Source organism: Mesocricetus auratus, unplaced genomic scaffold (genome assembly GCF_017639785.1).
Source record: "Mesocricetus auratus isolate SY011 unplaced genomic scaffold, BCM_Maur_2.0 Super-Scaffold_100007, whole genome shotgun sequence".
NCBI lineage: Eukaryota > Metazoa > Chordata > Mammalia > Rodentia > Cricetidae > Mesocricetus > Mesocricetus auratus.
The window spans coordinates 8,451,386-8,466,987 of NW_024429191.1; positions in this window are offsets into that span (position 1 = coordinate 8,451,386).

Genomic DNA, 15,602 nt, shown 5'->3' on the forward strand with positions numbered 1-15,602 from the left:
TGGGGAGGCATATAGAGACGAATCCCTGGGACTTGCTGGTCTCTCATTCTGGCTCCTCTATCAGTGAGAAATCCAGTCTGAAAAAGTAAGATGGAGAGTGATTAAGGAAAATATTTACACAGAAGGGCAAAAGTTGATTTTGATTTTTTTTTATTTTTTTATTTTTATTTATTTATTTTTTTGTTTTTCGAGACAGGGTTTCTCTGTGGCTTTGGAGGCTGTCCTGGAACTAGCTCTTGTAGACCAGGCTGGCCTCGAACTCACAGAGATCCGCCTGCCTCTGCCTCCCGAGTGCTGGGATTAAAGGCGTGTGCCACCAACGCCGGCTGATTTTTTTTTTTTAAAAGGAAGGTCGACCGGTGGTGGTGGCGCGCCTTTAATCCCAGCACTGGGGGTGGGGAGTGGGGGGTGGGAGGGTGGATTGATGATTTGACGGCTCAGAGGTTAAGAGCACTGGCTGCTCTTCCAGAGGTCCTGAGTTCAATTCCCAACAACCACATGGTGGCTCACAACCATCTGTAATGAGATCTGGTGCCTTCTTCTGGCGGGCAGGCATAATAAATCTTAAAAACAAAACAAAACAAAAAACCAAAATACCCAGCACTCAGGAGGCAGAGGCAGGCGGATCTCTGTGAGTTTGAGGCCAGCCTGGTCTACCGAGTGAGTTCCAGGACAGCCTCCAAAACAATACAGAGAAACCCTGTCTCGAAAAAAACAAACAACAAACAAAAAACCAATCAAGACCAGCCTGGTCTACAAGAGCTAGTTCCAGGACAGCCTCCAAAGCCACAGAGAAACCCTGTCTCAAAACTGGCCCCTCCCCCTAAAAAAAAAGAAAATCAGAAAAAATGAAGGAAGGAAGGAAGGTCTAGTGTGGTGACACATGGTTACCTGTAATCCCAGGATCTCTGGGACTGAGGCAGGAGGATGTCAAGTTTGAGGACAGCTTCAGTTACATAGCAAGACCCTTTCACAAACGCATAAACTTGTGGGTATCCACAAGAGAAGGCTGCTCAGACACAGGTTTAAGCCAATAGGGAGTCTTTATTGTAGGAGGCAATGGCAGCCAGCTGGTGACTACACTGGGTGTTCCGGATCTCACTGTACTCCCTAGCTTTTCTCAGGGTGAGCTTTCAAAGACAAAGCCATAGCCTGTGTTAATCTCAGTTAACAAGAATAGCTAGCCAGAAGCAGAACCACAGAGGCCAAAAGGCAAGGTTAGTGCTTTTAGACTTTGCCATAACTATGGACTTTAATGAATTAGATCTTTTGTTTTAGTTTTGACAGGTGGTGCTGTCTACACATTTTGTTTTATGGTTTGAATAGTACTTTGATTGTGGTGTCAGTTTGCTAAGGTCTGTTACAAAGCCATATACATACAGCTGGCCTGTTCACTCTGAGTGTGTATGACACACATCTTAGAGATCTTTCATCATTTTAAAAGGGAGAAAAGAAAAAGAAAAATGGGCCCGGTGGTGGTGGTGGCACACGCCTTCAATCCCAGAAGAGACAGGTGAGTTCAAGGCCAGCCTGGTCCACAGAGCAAGTTCCAGGACAGCCAAGATAACAAAGAAACACTGTCTGTCTTGGAAAACAGAGAGAGAGAGAGAGAGAGAGAGGGAGAGAGGGAGGGAGGGAGGGAGGGAGGGAGGGAGGGAGGGAGGGAGGGAGGGAGGAGGAGGAGGAGGAGGAGGAGGAGGAGGAGGAGGAGGAAGAAGAAGAAGAAGAAGAAGAAGAAGAAGAAGAAGAAGAAGAAGAAGAAGAAGAAGAAAGGATGAATCCATGAGACCCCCCACATGGTAGAAAGAAAGAACCAAACATCTCCTGAAGAAAGCTGACCTCTAATACCCACACACATGGGGTGGCAATAACACACACACACACACAAATAAAATGTAATCAAGCAAAATAGAAGCCGCAGTGGTGGTGCATGCCTGCAATCCCAGCTCAGAGTCACACAGGAGTACTTCAACTCTAAGGCCATCCTAGGCTATGAAAGAAGACAAAACAACAACAAAAACCAAGTATAATGGCACATACTTAAAATTCTAGGTCTTGTAGCTGGGCATAGTGTCACACCCCTTTCACTCAGGGGATGGAGGCAGGGAGAATCTCTGTGGGTTCAAGGCCATCTTGGTCTACATAATGAATTCCAGGCTAACCAGGGATACACAGTGAAACCCCGTTTCAATAAATAATAAGTAAATACAATCCTTGGGAAGTGAATATACTAGGATCAAAAGTTTAAGGTCATCCTCAGAGCTGTTAACACAGTAAATTCAAGGCCAGCCTAGGCTACATAAACCCGTCTTTTTTTTAAATTTTATTCATTTATTATGAATACAACATCCTGCTTCTACGTATGCCAGCAGGCCAGGGGAGGGCACCGGATCTCATTACGGATGGTTGTGAGCCACCATGTGGTTGCTGGGAATTGAACTCAGGACCTCTGGAAGAGCAGTCAGTGCTCTTAACCTCTGAGCCATCTCTCCAGCCCCATAAACCCATCTTAATTTTTTAAAAAATGGGTAGAGGAGGGAGGAAGATAGGAAGGAAAACTAAAATATAAAGTATTAAGGACTAGAGAGATGGCTCAGTGGTTAAGACATGATTCACTTCTTAGTACCCACATCAGAGATTCTGAGCTGTAACTCCAGTTTAGGAGATGCAAAGCCCTCTGTTCTTTGCAGGCATCTGCACACACATGGTACATGTAAACTCATGTAGACACAAACATTAAAATAAGGAATTAGAGCCTGTCAGTGATGGCGCACTCCTTTAATACCAGCACTTATGAGGCAGAGGCAGGCATATCTCTGAGTTCAAGGCCAGTCTGGTCTACAAAGTGAGTTCCAGGACAGTGAGTCAGGGCTACACAGAGAACCCCTGTCTTGAACCCCACCGATAGTAATAATAAACTAAAAAATGATTTAAACATTTAAAAGTAACACATGATTACAACAGATCCTGCAGTGTGGCTAAGCTACAGTTTCCTTAGCCAGGCCACGCCCCACCTCTCAGCTTTGATTCCTTTGACTTACACAAACTACAATGCAGCTGTTATCTCAGAGCCTTTGATTCCTTGTGGTGAATAAGCAAGATTCATCTGAACCTGAACTAGTACCCCAGTCCCAGGCTCCTGCCCAAGCTCAGCTTCTAGATCACCAAGCTTCAGCACTGGTGACCACAGCCTCAGCCAGGGCTGTTGGGAACAGTTTGTACCAGACAGTTTGCTATCTCTTGACCAAAGTGGCCTTTCCTTGTCCTGGTCCAGCCCCAAGAGTACAGGTGGGACCTTTTAGAGAGAAACATCAAAGCCTTGGTTTCTGATTGTTGACAACGGGGTAAGCTATGACATTCAGGACCAGAAACCTCCAAACCCTACCCCCAGCACCCAGAACACTGCCTACCCGATAGCTCAAGATAGCCTACAGTGTAGACACAACAGGACCTCATTGGAACTAAGCTCAAAGTCACTCGGGCTTAAGAGTTGCCTTTTAGAGTTGAGAAGTCAGTGCATTTTTAAAAAACCAGGACACTGTCACCATCCTGAAATACTTTTTGCTGCTGTCACCTCCTGCTATGTGATATCTAGAGTGTCCCCCAGTGTAGGCTTGACTTTCAGGATGCCCTGATGATGAAGTCAGACCCTGAAGCAGATGGAGATGGAGTCATACCGGCATTCTGACCAGGTCAGCACCAGAAGGCAGGGTGCCCAGGCACACACTGTGCGGTCCCCTTCACCTGTATCCTCACTCTTTCACTTGCCGAGGTGTGTGTGTGTGTGTGTGTGTGTGTGTGTGTGTGTGTGTGTGTGTGTGTTTTCTTTCCTTGGAATGTGAAAAGATCGACAATTATTTTTTAAACTGGTGTTTTGTTTTGTTTGTTTGTTGGACACTAGGCCTTGCTATGTATCCCAGGGTGACTTTAAATTCACTATATAACCAAGGTTGGCCTTAGCTTTCTTTTTGTCCTTCTTTTTTTTTTATTGATTCATTTATTATGTATACAGTATTCTGTCTGCATGTATGCCTGCAGGCCAGAAGAAGGCACCAGATCTCATTACAGATGGCTATGAGCCACCACATGGTTGCTGGGAATTGAACTCAGGACCTTTGGAAAAGCAGGGGGCTGGAGAGATGGTTCAAAGGTTAAGAGCACTGACTATTCTTCCAGAGGTCTTGAGTTCAATTCCCAGCAACCACATGGTGGCTGACAACCATCTATAATTCAATCTGGTGTATATGTAATAAACAATGTAATAAACAAATAAATCTAAAAAAAAAGCAGTGCTCACATACAAAAGAAAAAAAAGAGAGAGAGAGCAGTGCTCTTAACTAATGAGCTATGTCTCCAGCCCCCTACCTCCCATTTTTTTGTTTGTTTTTCTGAGGCAGGGTTTCTCTGTATTGTTTTGGGGATTGTCCTGGAACTCACTCTGTAGACCAGGCTGGCCTCGAACTCACAAAGATCTGCCTGTCTCTGCCTCCCTAGTGCTGATTAGTTTTCTAAGGGCTGGGGAGAAGAATTACAAGGATTTATGTCTCTCTGGAGCATTGAACTGTTGTTAAGCACTATTAAAATCATTAATAGTCTTTGGTTTGGTGGTCCATGTCTTTAGTTCCAGCACTCAGGAGGCAAAAGCAGTCAGATCTCCATGAGTCAAGGGCGGCATGATCTACATAATGAATTCAGGGCAGCCAGAATTACATGATGAGACTCTGTCTTCAAAAAAAAATTAGTCATCACTATGAGTTATAATGATAAGTTCTTTATTCAGCTCCTGTTAAGCTCTCCTGCAATGTTCATCTTCCTACAATTAAGCAAAGACATTGGGGTGAGATAATTTTACTTCATAAATGACAGCTGTTAAGTCCCCTGGCTTGTGGCTCTGGGTCAAATAGCCACCCAGACTATCCTAATGATGGCACCCCAGTACTAGAACATTCCATAGACAAGACATGAGAAAACGATCCAACAATTGAAACTGATTTCCTGGACCCTGAAGGCACAGGCTGAGCCAACCCTGTTTCAAAGTTTGCACAAGTTTTCCCATTGCAACCCTGGGTGTTTGGGGCAATCATAGCTAATCCTTTTATATCAGTCACAACCACTAAATCTTGTGCTTTGAAACAAACACAACTTTGGATCCTAGCACAAATTGTAGTCCTTTAGGTATGTGATTGGGCCACTTATAGCCTCAATTACAGCCTAGCCTCTTAGCACCTGTCATGCCACCTTTTCCTAGGTCACAAAAGGAGGGGCTTCCCCTCTGGCCTAGGTGGAAATGGCTGGAAGGTCATCTCACACCTGCAACCTCAGCACTGGGAAGACTGTGAGTTCCAGGCTAGTTTGAACTACATAATAACAGTGAGTTTCACAGGAGGCTGTCTTTGGAGTTCTGACAGGATCCGCCTTCAGCTGCTGCCACTAAAAGCACCACCTATGTCTGTTCACTATGTTCCCTTTAAAAAGGGCCCTGCCCACCTCCAATCCTCCCTCCCCCTCTTTCCTCTTTCCCACTGCTCCAGTCCCCAGAAGCCAGTCTCCCCCTTCCCCATTTTAATGATTCTTTTCCCTTAATAAAAAACCCTCCACTAGCCTTTAATCCCAGCACTCGGGAGGCAGAGGCAGGTGGATCTCTGTGAGTTCGAGACCAGCCTGTACTACTAAGCGAGTTCCAGGACAACCTCCAAAGCCACAGAGAAACCCTGTCTCGAAAAACCAAAAAAAAAAAAAAAAAAAAAAACCCTCCACTAGGCTTGGCGTTGGTGGCACACGCCTTTAATCCCAGCACCTGAGAGGCTGAGGCAGGCGGATTTCTGTGAATTCGAGAATTCGAGGCTGCCTGGTCTACCCAGCTAGTTCCAGGACAGGCCACACAGAGAAACCCTGCCTCAAAAAACAACAACAAAAAACCCCACTTACATGACATCTTTCTCTCTCCAGCCGATTTTTTAAAATTTCAACAGTAGTGTTACAAAGTAAGTCTACCAGAGACCACCACATAGAAACTCTTTGTTTTTGTTTTTGTTGTTCAAGACAGGGTTTCACTCTATTGGCCTGCCTGTCCTGGAACAGGCTGACCTCAAATTCACAGAGATCCACTTGACTGTGTCTTCTGAGTGCTGGGATTAAAGGCATGCACCACCACTGCCAGGCAACTACAATCCCTAAAGCCAAAAAGGAAGTTTTTATTGTTGTCTAGCAGCTGTAAATGTGTAGCCTCAAGCTGTAAATGTAACTCTTACTTGGCAATTGTTTTTTTTTATTCCCTATCTTGCCTGATAATTGTTCTTATTGTATATAGTTTTTTTTTAAAGATTTTATTATGTGTTCAGTGCTCTATCTGCATGTATCCCTGCAGGTCAGAAGAGGGTGCCAGATCTCACTACAGATAACCAGTTGTGAGCTACCCATGTGGTTGCTGGGAATTGAACTCAGGACCTCTGGAAGAGCAGCCAGTGCTCTTAACCTCTCAGCCATCTCTCCAGCCTTGTATTTAGTTTTAATATGTTAGAATTAAAACCTTTCCTCTTTATTTAGCAAAAAGGGGGAAATGTTACAGGACATTTGCTTCTATCATCACTCTAAGACCTCCAGTAGAATTAAACCTTGATTCACTGGGTGGAGTCCATGTTCAGCTGGCCAGAATAAACCATAGAGTTTTCTGGAAGACTCAGAGGAAGATAGACTCAGAGAGGAATAAAGAGGGGCTTGGAAAGATTTTGGGGTTCTCAGTCTGAGAAGGTGGAGAGGAGAGCAACTGATCTTTTTCTCTATTGCTCCGTGGATCTATCAGGTTAATACCCTAATATCTGATCCCAGAGCTTTATTTATAAATAAAACAATAAAAGAATCCTCTGTAACATCCCTTTTTTCTTTTCTGCACAAAAACCACATTCTGGCTATCACACTTCAGTTAGCAAGGAGCATAACTACAGAAGCCAAAATGATAGGTTAGTACATTTCCTGGAACTATGGACTAGGTCTTTGATGACTTAGGTCTTTATTATCATTTTGGGAGGTGTTGGGGCTCACTACCTGCTGAGTTTTAAGGTCCGAATAAACTGTGCTCAGTTATACTAGGGTTTGGGGAACTGTGACAATAGGCATCAGACTTCTTTAGAAAAATGGCTTGATTCTAGAATGGGCCAGAAATACACTACATGGAGATCTAATTATAACAGAAAATAAAGGTGGCACACGCCTTTAATCCCAGAACTCCAGAGGCAGAGGCAGATGAATCTCTGTGAGTTCGAGGCCAGTCTGGTCAGGACAGCCTCCAAAACAATACAGAGAAACCCTGTCTTGGCAAACCAAAAAAGAAAAAAACCAAAAAAAAAAACCCACAAACAAACAAAAAAAGAAATGCTGAGTCAACAAAATGATGAGGCATGGGAGCTGAAGAGATGACTCAATGGTGAAGATCACTGACTGCTCTTCCAGAAGACTGGGATTCAATTCCTAACACCCACATTGTCTGTAACTCCAGGCTCTGACACCCTCACACAGATATACATGCAGGCAAAACACCAATGCAAATAAAATAATAGAAATAAATAAATAAATTTTTAAAAATGATGAGGCATGATTTTAAAGAGACACAGGGAACTGGGTGTTGTGGTTTATGCCTCTAGTCCCACCCAGTGTCTGAGGCAGGAACACTGGAGCAACAGAGGGCACTCTCAAAACAAAAAAAGAAAAAAAAAAAAAAGGAAGGAAAGAAAGCTCTTTGAATTCAGGGGTAGAACATTACCTAGCTGATCAAATATTATCTGGCTGATAGAATATTACCTAGCTGGTCCTGGGTTCAGTCTTCAGCACTGAAGAGTAAGCAAATAAAGCTAAAAGAAGTTATGTGTTTCCTGTGTTCCCAAAGAGGTAGGACATAACTCCCCACTCCTGAGACCCCAATGTGTAAGTAGTTTCCTTCCAGTGGTAAGGAATGAACTGGTGTAAATTCACAGTCATAAAACCTCATGAGATTTCATGACCAAGGTGACCAAGGTCTACACCAGTGTTTCAAGCTCAGATTGATGTGTGCCCTTGATATTGAAGGGACCAGACACACCCCCACCCCCGTTTTAGCAGCCATGACATGCTAACACCTGTGCTCTTCTGACCTTGCTGCTCCTGTCCTGGTCACTAGGAGGTCAGATGCCCTCCTCGTGGCAAAGAACCAATCAGAAGTTAGCTGGTGTGGCTGTGCTTTCCGGCTCCTGATGTGCTTTACAGACAAGTGCACAACAGTGACAAGCAGAGCATAGCAACCGCCCTGGGAGGGCCTATGGGCCATAACAACCTATTGACCAATCATCACAGGGCAAGTCATCCAAGCCTGGAAGCCCACCAGTCCTGAGACTGTTGCGTACCTCTAGACCCTCCCCTTATGCCACCCTATAAGATCCCTGCCTCGTGGTTTCTCTGGGTCTTTTCTCCAGCCATCTGCTACAGGGTATTGATGAAAGGCCCAAGCCAATGGGGTTAGCTCATTAAACAAGTACAATAAAGACTCTTTGTTTTTGCATTGAAACGGGCCTCTTGGTGATTTTGGGGTTCAGAATTTGGGCACAACAGTATGATGTGACACAAACGATGCTTCAACTTTGCAATTTCCTCAGGTCTTCATCTGTTTGACTGTGACAAAATGTCAGACAAAGCCCCTGGGAAGCACCGGTAGTTTGCTTCCTATCGCTATGATAAAAGTCACGACTACAACCAATTTGAGGAGGAATAGGAACCTGGAGGCCAGAACCGAAGCAGAAGTCGCGTGGAAACACCGCTTACTGGCTTGCTCCTCATAGGCTGTTCAACTTGTGTGTGTGTTTTGTTTTGTTTTTAGTTTTTCAAGACAGGGTTTCTTTGGAGGCTGTCCCGGAACTTGCTCTGTAGACCAGGCTGGCTTCGAACTCACAGACATCTGCCTGCCTCTGCCTCCCGAGTGTTGGCTCTTTTTTTTTTTTTCCTTAATTTTATGTGCATTGGTGTTTTGTCTGCATGTGTGTCTGTGTGAGGATTCTGAATCCCCTGGAACTGAAGTCACAGACAGTTGTGAGCTGCCATGTGGGTGCTGGGAACTGAACCAGAGTCCTCTGGAAGAGCAGCCAGTGCTCTTAACCACCGAGCCATCTCTCCAGCTTGCTTTCTTATACCATCCAGGACCACCTGCCCAGGGCTGACACCAATCTCAGTGAGTTGGCTCTGCCACACCAATCATTAATCAGGAAAAGGCCCCGCAGATGACTACAGACACTCTGAATCCATTTCTCAGCTGAGGTTCCTCTTCCCAGATGACCCTCGCTTGAGTCAAGGTGACAAGAAACTAACCAGACTGTGAGTTCGAGGCCAGCCTGGTCTACAAAGTGAGTTCCAGGACAGCCTCCAAAACAATACAGAGAAACCTTGTCTCGAAAAACCAAAAAAAAAAAAAAAAAAAAAAAAAAAGAAACTAACCAGAACAGGCACCCTACAATTTTCCTATTTTTTCTAAAATCCGTCCAGGCCATCAAAAATGAGTGGGCACTTGGGAGACGGCTTAGACAATACAGTGCTTGCCATAAAAGTATGGAGACCGAGCTCACACCCCTGGCGCTGACATAAAAAGCTCCATGGGCAGTGTACATTTCCTGCACTGAGGGGGCAGACCTAGGTGAGTCCCTGGAGCTCACTGGCCACTGGCTCAGTGAGAGACCCCGCCTCAAATGCAAGGTGGATGATTGGGCACGTTGGCACACACTTTTAATCACTCAGGACAGACACAGGTAAATCTCTGCATTTGAGCTCTCCTGGTCCACATAACAAGCTCATGGCCAGCAAACTCAACATAGTGAGACCTATCTCAAAAAAAAAAAAAAGAGGGGGGGATAGCCAAGCATAGTCGTGCATGCCTTTAACCCCAGTACTTGGGAGACAGAGGCAGGGGTATATCCTTCTTGAGTTCGAAGCCCGATGGTTTACATGGTTTCAGGACAGCAGAACTACTACATAGTGAGGCCTGTCTCAGAAAAAAAAAGGAGCGAGAGTAATCAATGAAGTGAACTGACAGATTTCCAGGCTGCACAGAACTGTGAACACTTATGAACTTGTAAAGGTTTGTTATGTGTTCAAACGAAGACACGTGTGTTCACAAACACAAAACAAAAAAACATTTTCTAAGAAATTGTTACAGGAAGAGGGTCCTGAGAAAACATCCGCCTGCATTTCTGAGCACACTGCAGTGTTCCCACCGTGCCCCACCCGCACCGAGTCTCCTGCGGGGTCCACCAGCTTGCTAGGCTTTTCCGACCCAGCAGTCCTAAGCTCCCTCCCATCCACGTGGACCTTGGTTCTAGAGGACCGTCAAGAACCCTCGACCGAGTGAGTGATGGCTTCTGCTTCCCCAAAAATATTCTACTACAGAATAAAAGGAGGGTGGGCTAGTGGCCCACTAGAGTTCAAGAAGCAGGGTAGGCCCAAGGCTAGGGCTAGTGTGTAAGCGTGCACATGTGCGCGCTCAGGCCGGCAGCGAGACAGGAGCTTGGAGCCTGTTTACACAAGCTTTAAACACCTTAGGCTTCCTCCCGGCTCGCAGACCCTTTGCTGAGTGCCCCCTCCCCCCAAGCCATCGCAATCAGAGACGGGAGGGACTCTAGCGAGGCTCCCAGCTGCGCAGGAAGAACTCCAGTCCAGGGATCCTTCTCCTGAGGCTTCGCCTCTCTTGGGGTGGGGCTTCTCCGGCAGTGCCTGTGGGAGGAGTCTGTAGCAGGAAGCTCTAGGCCTTTGGAAAACTGCAAACGTCTTGAGGGCGGTAGCTACGCCATGCTGTCGCTCAGCCTTTTCCTGTGTCCCGCGTGCCAGAACTTGGCCCGGACCTGAGGACGTGGAGCGCAGCAACAAGACTGGTGCCTACAGAGTGGTCCCGAGAGATCCACCCCAGACAGCAAAAAATAAGCTGGGGCTGACGCGACAGGGAGACTTAGAGAAGCCTGAGCAAGGCTGGGCCTAGCCCCGACAGACTGGGACATCAGGACTGGGGGACGACCCGCCGAGTTTCCTCGTCCCGCCGAGTGGTGGAGCGTGCTCGGAGACGGCGGACACACCAGAGCACCACTGATTCCCCGAAGGAAGCCGTCTCTGCTGTGTTTGGCAGCACGTACTAAGGAACACCAAAGCAAAGGGGCTTCACTTTGAAGTGGGCAACAAAGCGGTTGGGGGAGGTCACTTCTCCTGTGGGGCGGGGCGAGGCGGAGGGCGGTGTTAGTGGGACAAAAGCCAGTAGCAGGATTCTGGGCAAGTCTTTTGGACTGAGTAGTTTTTGCTTCCTTATCGCTTCTTTTTTTTTTTTTTTCCGTGTATGCTGGGATTTTTTTTTTACCTTTTTTTCATTACATTTATTTATTTTTATTTGGGGCCACACGTGGAGGTCAGAGAACAACTTACAGGAGTCACTGGGCCAGTTTTTTTTTTTTTCACTTTGAGGCGGGATCTCATTCATGTAGCCCAGTCTGACCTCGAACTCCATAGTTGGCTGAGGGTGACCTGAACCCCCGACCCCCTGCTTCCGTTTCCATTTACAGTTGTGCACAAACGTGCCCTGTTTATAATGTGCGGGGGATTGACCCCAGGGCTTCCTACGGGCCAGGCAAGCATTCTGCCAACTGAGAAGCAGCCTCATCCCTTTGGTTTTGGTTTTTTGAGACACGTTCTCTCTGTAGATGAAGATGGCCTGGAATCCATGGCACTCCTTCAACCTCAGCCACCCAAATGACCCAAAGTACTCGCTCACGCCGTCATTCTTGGCTTCTGGTCCCTCCTTTTTTTTTTTTTTTTTTCTTTTCTTTTTTGAGACAGGGTCTCACTGTGCAGCCCTGTATGCTGACCTGGAACCCAATATGTAGGCCAGTCTGGTCTTAAACTGATTGATAGATGCACCTTCCTCTGCCCGCTGCTGAGTGCTGGAATTAAAGGTGTGAATCACCCTGATGTCTCTCCTGTTCCTTGGACTGCAACCCCCACCCTCCCACACACACCCTGGGCAGGGCCTCATTCCTTAGTTTAACTCAGTCCTTAGAGCCTGCTGTTTGATAAACAACACAATGTAGATAAATATTTGTCACATGAATGAAAAAACAAGCAAAGAAGCCTACTCACAGAAGGCAGCTCTTGTCCCCAAAGGGGCACAAGTCTGTCCCAATTTAGATATGGAAACTTTAGAGTAATTTGACTCTTACATGGGTTTAGCAAGGTTGAAATCTGGATTCATCACTTGATTTTTTCTGGCTCCGCCCACTCCCCCACCCTACCCAAACTGGGAGGTGAAGGGTTAATCCTTGGAAGCCCCTTTATCCCTTACCTGAAAGGGATGGGGCAGGGAACTTCCTGTCCCATTTTCTCCGAGTCTTTCCCCAGGGTAGCCTACGCTGGCTCTGGTCCTGGATCCCACCAAGGACCCCCAAACATCCTCAGGAGTAGGTACCTGGACTGGTGAGTTGGAGGGCTGGGATATAGGTTTACATTACTTCTGTGTGGAGAGTGAAAGGGGTTTCAGGCCCTACTGGTGGGTTGCTGGCTAGAACAAAGTCTTAGGAACGAGGAGGTAACTCTGCTGAAGAGACCAATGCCAGGCAGCGTGATGCGTTTGTGGTCTTGGGGACCTGAGAGAGTCCTAGTGGTAGCGGCTACCATGTGTTCCCAGGTGGATTGGTCAGCACTGGTCCTTGTCTAAAGAAACACGGCCACCAAAGTTGGGCAAGTTAGACCACTAGAACTATAAGCAGTAAGCAGTTAGAGGGTTATTTCTTGTAGAATACCACTCAGGCCTTAGATTTCTGCAGTGAGTGGATTTTTATGGCAGCACCAACATACAAATTAGACCCGCCAGATTCCGGCTAGTGATTGAGAGCCTTCTCGCCCCACACCCAGCCAACCCCCTGCAGGGGTGCATATTAATAGGGCTTTTGTCCTGGAGACCTGGGGGGGGGGGGGAAGGACAGACTTTCTAAGGCCAACTTGCCTGAATTCCATCTCTTGGAAACCCATTGGCGAGGCCTCACCTAGAAATTGCAGCTGCTTGGTGTAGTTAGCTTGGCTGTGACTTGAATTTGGAATTCTCTTAACCGTGACAAAATCTCATAATGCAGGATGGAGCTAATGGGCTTCCGTGGTAGTGAGCCTCAGCTGCGCCAGTTGTAGCTGTGAGTAAACCGTTCTTGGTCCTCTGAACTTGCCAGAGTGAAAGCTTGATGTAGCAAGTGGATTGGAGCCGGATGAAGAGAGCATCAGAACACTGCCCAGGCTGATGATGCTCAGTGTGCACTGGTGTCTAGTGCAGGGCGGCCGGCCAGAGAGAGTTCATTTTCTTTTTTAAAGACTTATTTATTTTATGTATATTGATGTTTTGCTTGTATGCACATCTGCACACCAGAAGAGGGCATCAGATCCCATAAACAGCGGCAAGCTGCCATGTGGGTGCTGGGAATTGAACTCATGACCTCTGGAGAGCAGCCCTCTAGTTATTTTTCATATGCTTTTCTAAACAGCGAAATGAAATTTTATTTTCTCTGTGTGAGAGAGACTAGGGCTTGGTGTGCAGGCTAGGCAAGTACCCTACTTCTAAGACATCTCCAACACCCCTTTTGTTTTTCATTCGGAGGAAGGCTCTCACTAAATCGCCCAGACCAGCTTTGTACCTCACTCTAGATGGGAGTCCAGGCAAGCCTGGAACTTTTAATCCTCCTGCCTCAACCCCTGCCTAGCTTGATAACCCTTTCCTGTTTCTCTTTGTTTGTTTTGTTTATTTGTTTTCTTTCTTTGTTGTTTTCTGAGACCTGGTCGTGTAGCTGAAGATGACCGTGAACTTGCGATCTCTCTGCCTCTGCCTCCCGAGTTCTGGGTTTTGGGGCATGTCTCACTGCCTCTGGTATGTGAGTGCTGAACTCAGGACTTAGTGTGTGTTTGCTAGGCTAGCACTATATCTACAGAGCTACATCCCAAACCCTACTCCCATGGTTTTTGAGTGTTCATCATATATCATACACCCCTTCTGCCCTGACCCTTACTATATTTGTTCTTCAATTCTTAGAACTTCTGGGTAGCCATTACCATTGCTACTTCATTGCACATGTTCAGTCATTGAAGTTGAGTCACTTCAAATGCCAGGCAAAAACTTTTTGCTTGGGCCAGGCTAAGGGATTGCAATGAACAGTGAGTGACTGGGGTGGGTGGTGTGTCTTAGGGTTCCGGAACAGAGGCACCAACATTGGAAGAAGTAACTGCAGTAGGGAAAGCACTTAGGGTGTGAATGTCTAAAGTACAGGACAGAGCCGGATGGGACAGGCTGTGTGTGGGAGTTAAAGCGCCGAAGGGAGAACACAGATGGGTCATCACTTACGCGCCACATCTTCTTCCTTCGCCAGCTTAAAATCGGGTTCCTTTGTTCTGTAACAGAGCCCCGCAAAGGGAATTAGAGAACTCTCCACCCTGAACACTATACAAAATTCAGGGCAGAGGCACTTTGCCTAGCCCATTAGCCTTGAAAACGTGTTATAATCAATAACAATGAAAACAATATCCTCAAGGCCTGCTCCGATTACGCCGCTGCTGATAGAGTGGAAAGTTAGGCTTGAGCATCTGGTCCCATCCACCTATTCAGCCTTTCCACTGTTAGTCGGTTTGTTCTAAGGAACTTAAACTGGTTGACGTGTAGCTCAGTAGTAGAATTATTTGCCTAACATTTCTAAGAGTTCTGGGTTCCAAGCCTGACGAGGAAAGAGAAGCTAAAACCTTTTAAGTATTGCTGAATTGTTTAACTGAGCTGGACCGAACTGATTGAGTAGCCCTCTGGGCTAGAGGGCAAGGTGGGAGGAGGGGCTTGTGCCTGTAGAACTAGTGCCCCCTGGTGCTCAGTGATAAACACTTTCCACCGCTAGTGGGAATTGAGTGACTATCCCTGGTGAGGGAGAGCCAGAGCTGTAATCCCACTTGGGAGGTGAGGACTGAATTCAAAGCTGGGTGGCGGTACTCTAGTTACTGTCCAGCCCACAGCTTTGTTGCAATGTATTCAATAAACTTTTTCAAAAAGAAAAAGAAAGGAGGCGGGTATAACTCATGCAGAACAGTTCCCATTCACAAGCATTTATTTATTTGTTTGTTTATTGATTGTGAAGAGCCCAGGTCCCTTTCTGAAGTCCTGTGGGGAGGATCTTGTTGAACTGGTTCTCCAAGCTACAGACCTGAAAGGACTGAAATGAAAAACAGTTTTTTTTTTGTTTTTTGTTTTTTTTAAAGATTTATTTATTATGAACACAACACCCTGCCCCCATGTACGTCTACACACCAGCAGAGGGCACCAGATCTCATTACAGATGGTTGTGAGCCACCATGTGGTTGCTGGGAATTGAACTCATGACCTCTGGAAGAGCAGTCAGTGCTCTTAACCTCTGAGCCATCTCTCCAGCCCCCGAAAAACAGTTTTTTAAAAGACTTATTTATTTTTACTTTGTATGGCTAAATGTTTTGCCTGCGTGCATGTATGTGCACTGCATGCTTGTCTGGTATCCCCAGAGGCCAGGAGAGAGCACTGGATCCCCTGGGACTGGAGTTACAGGTAATTGTGAGCCATC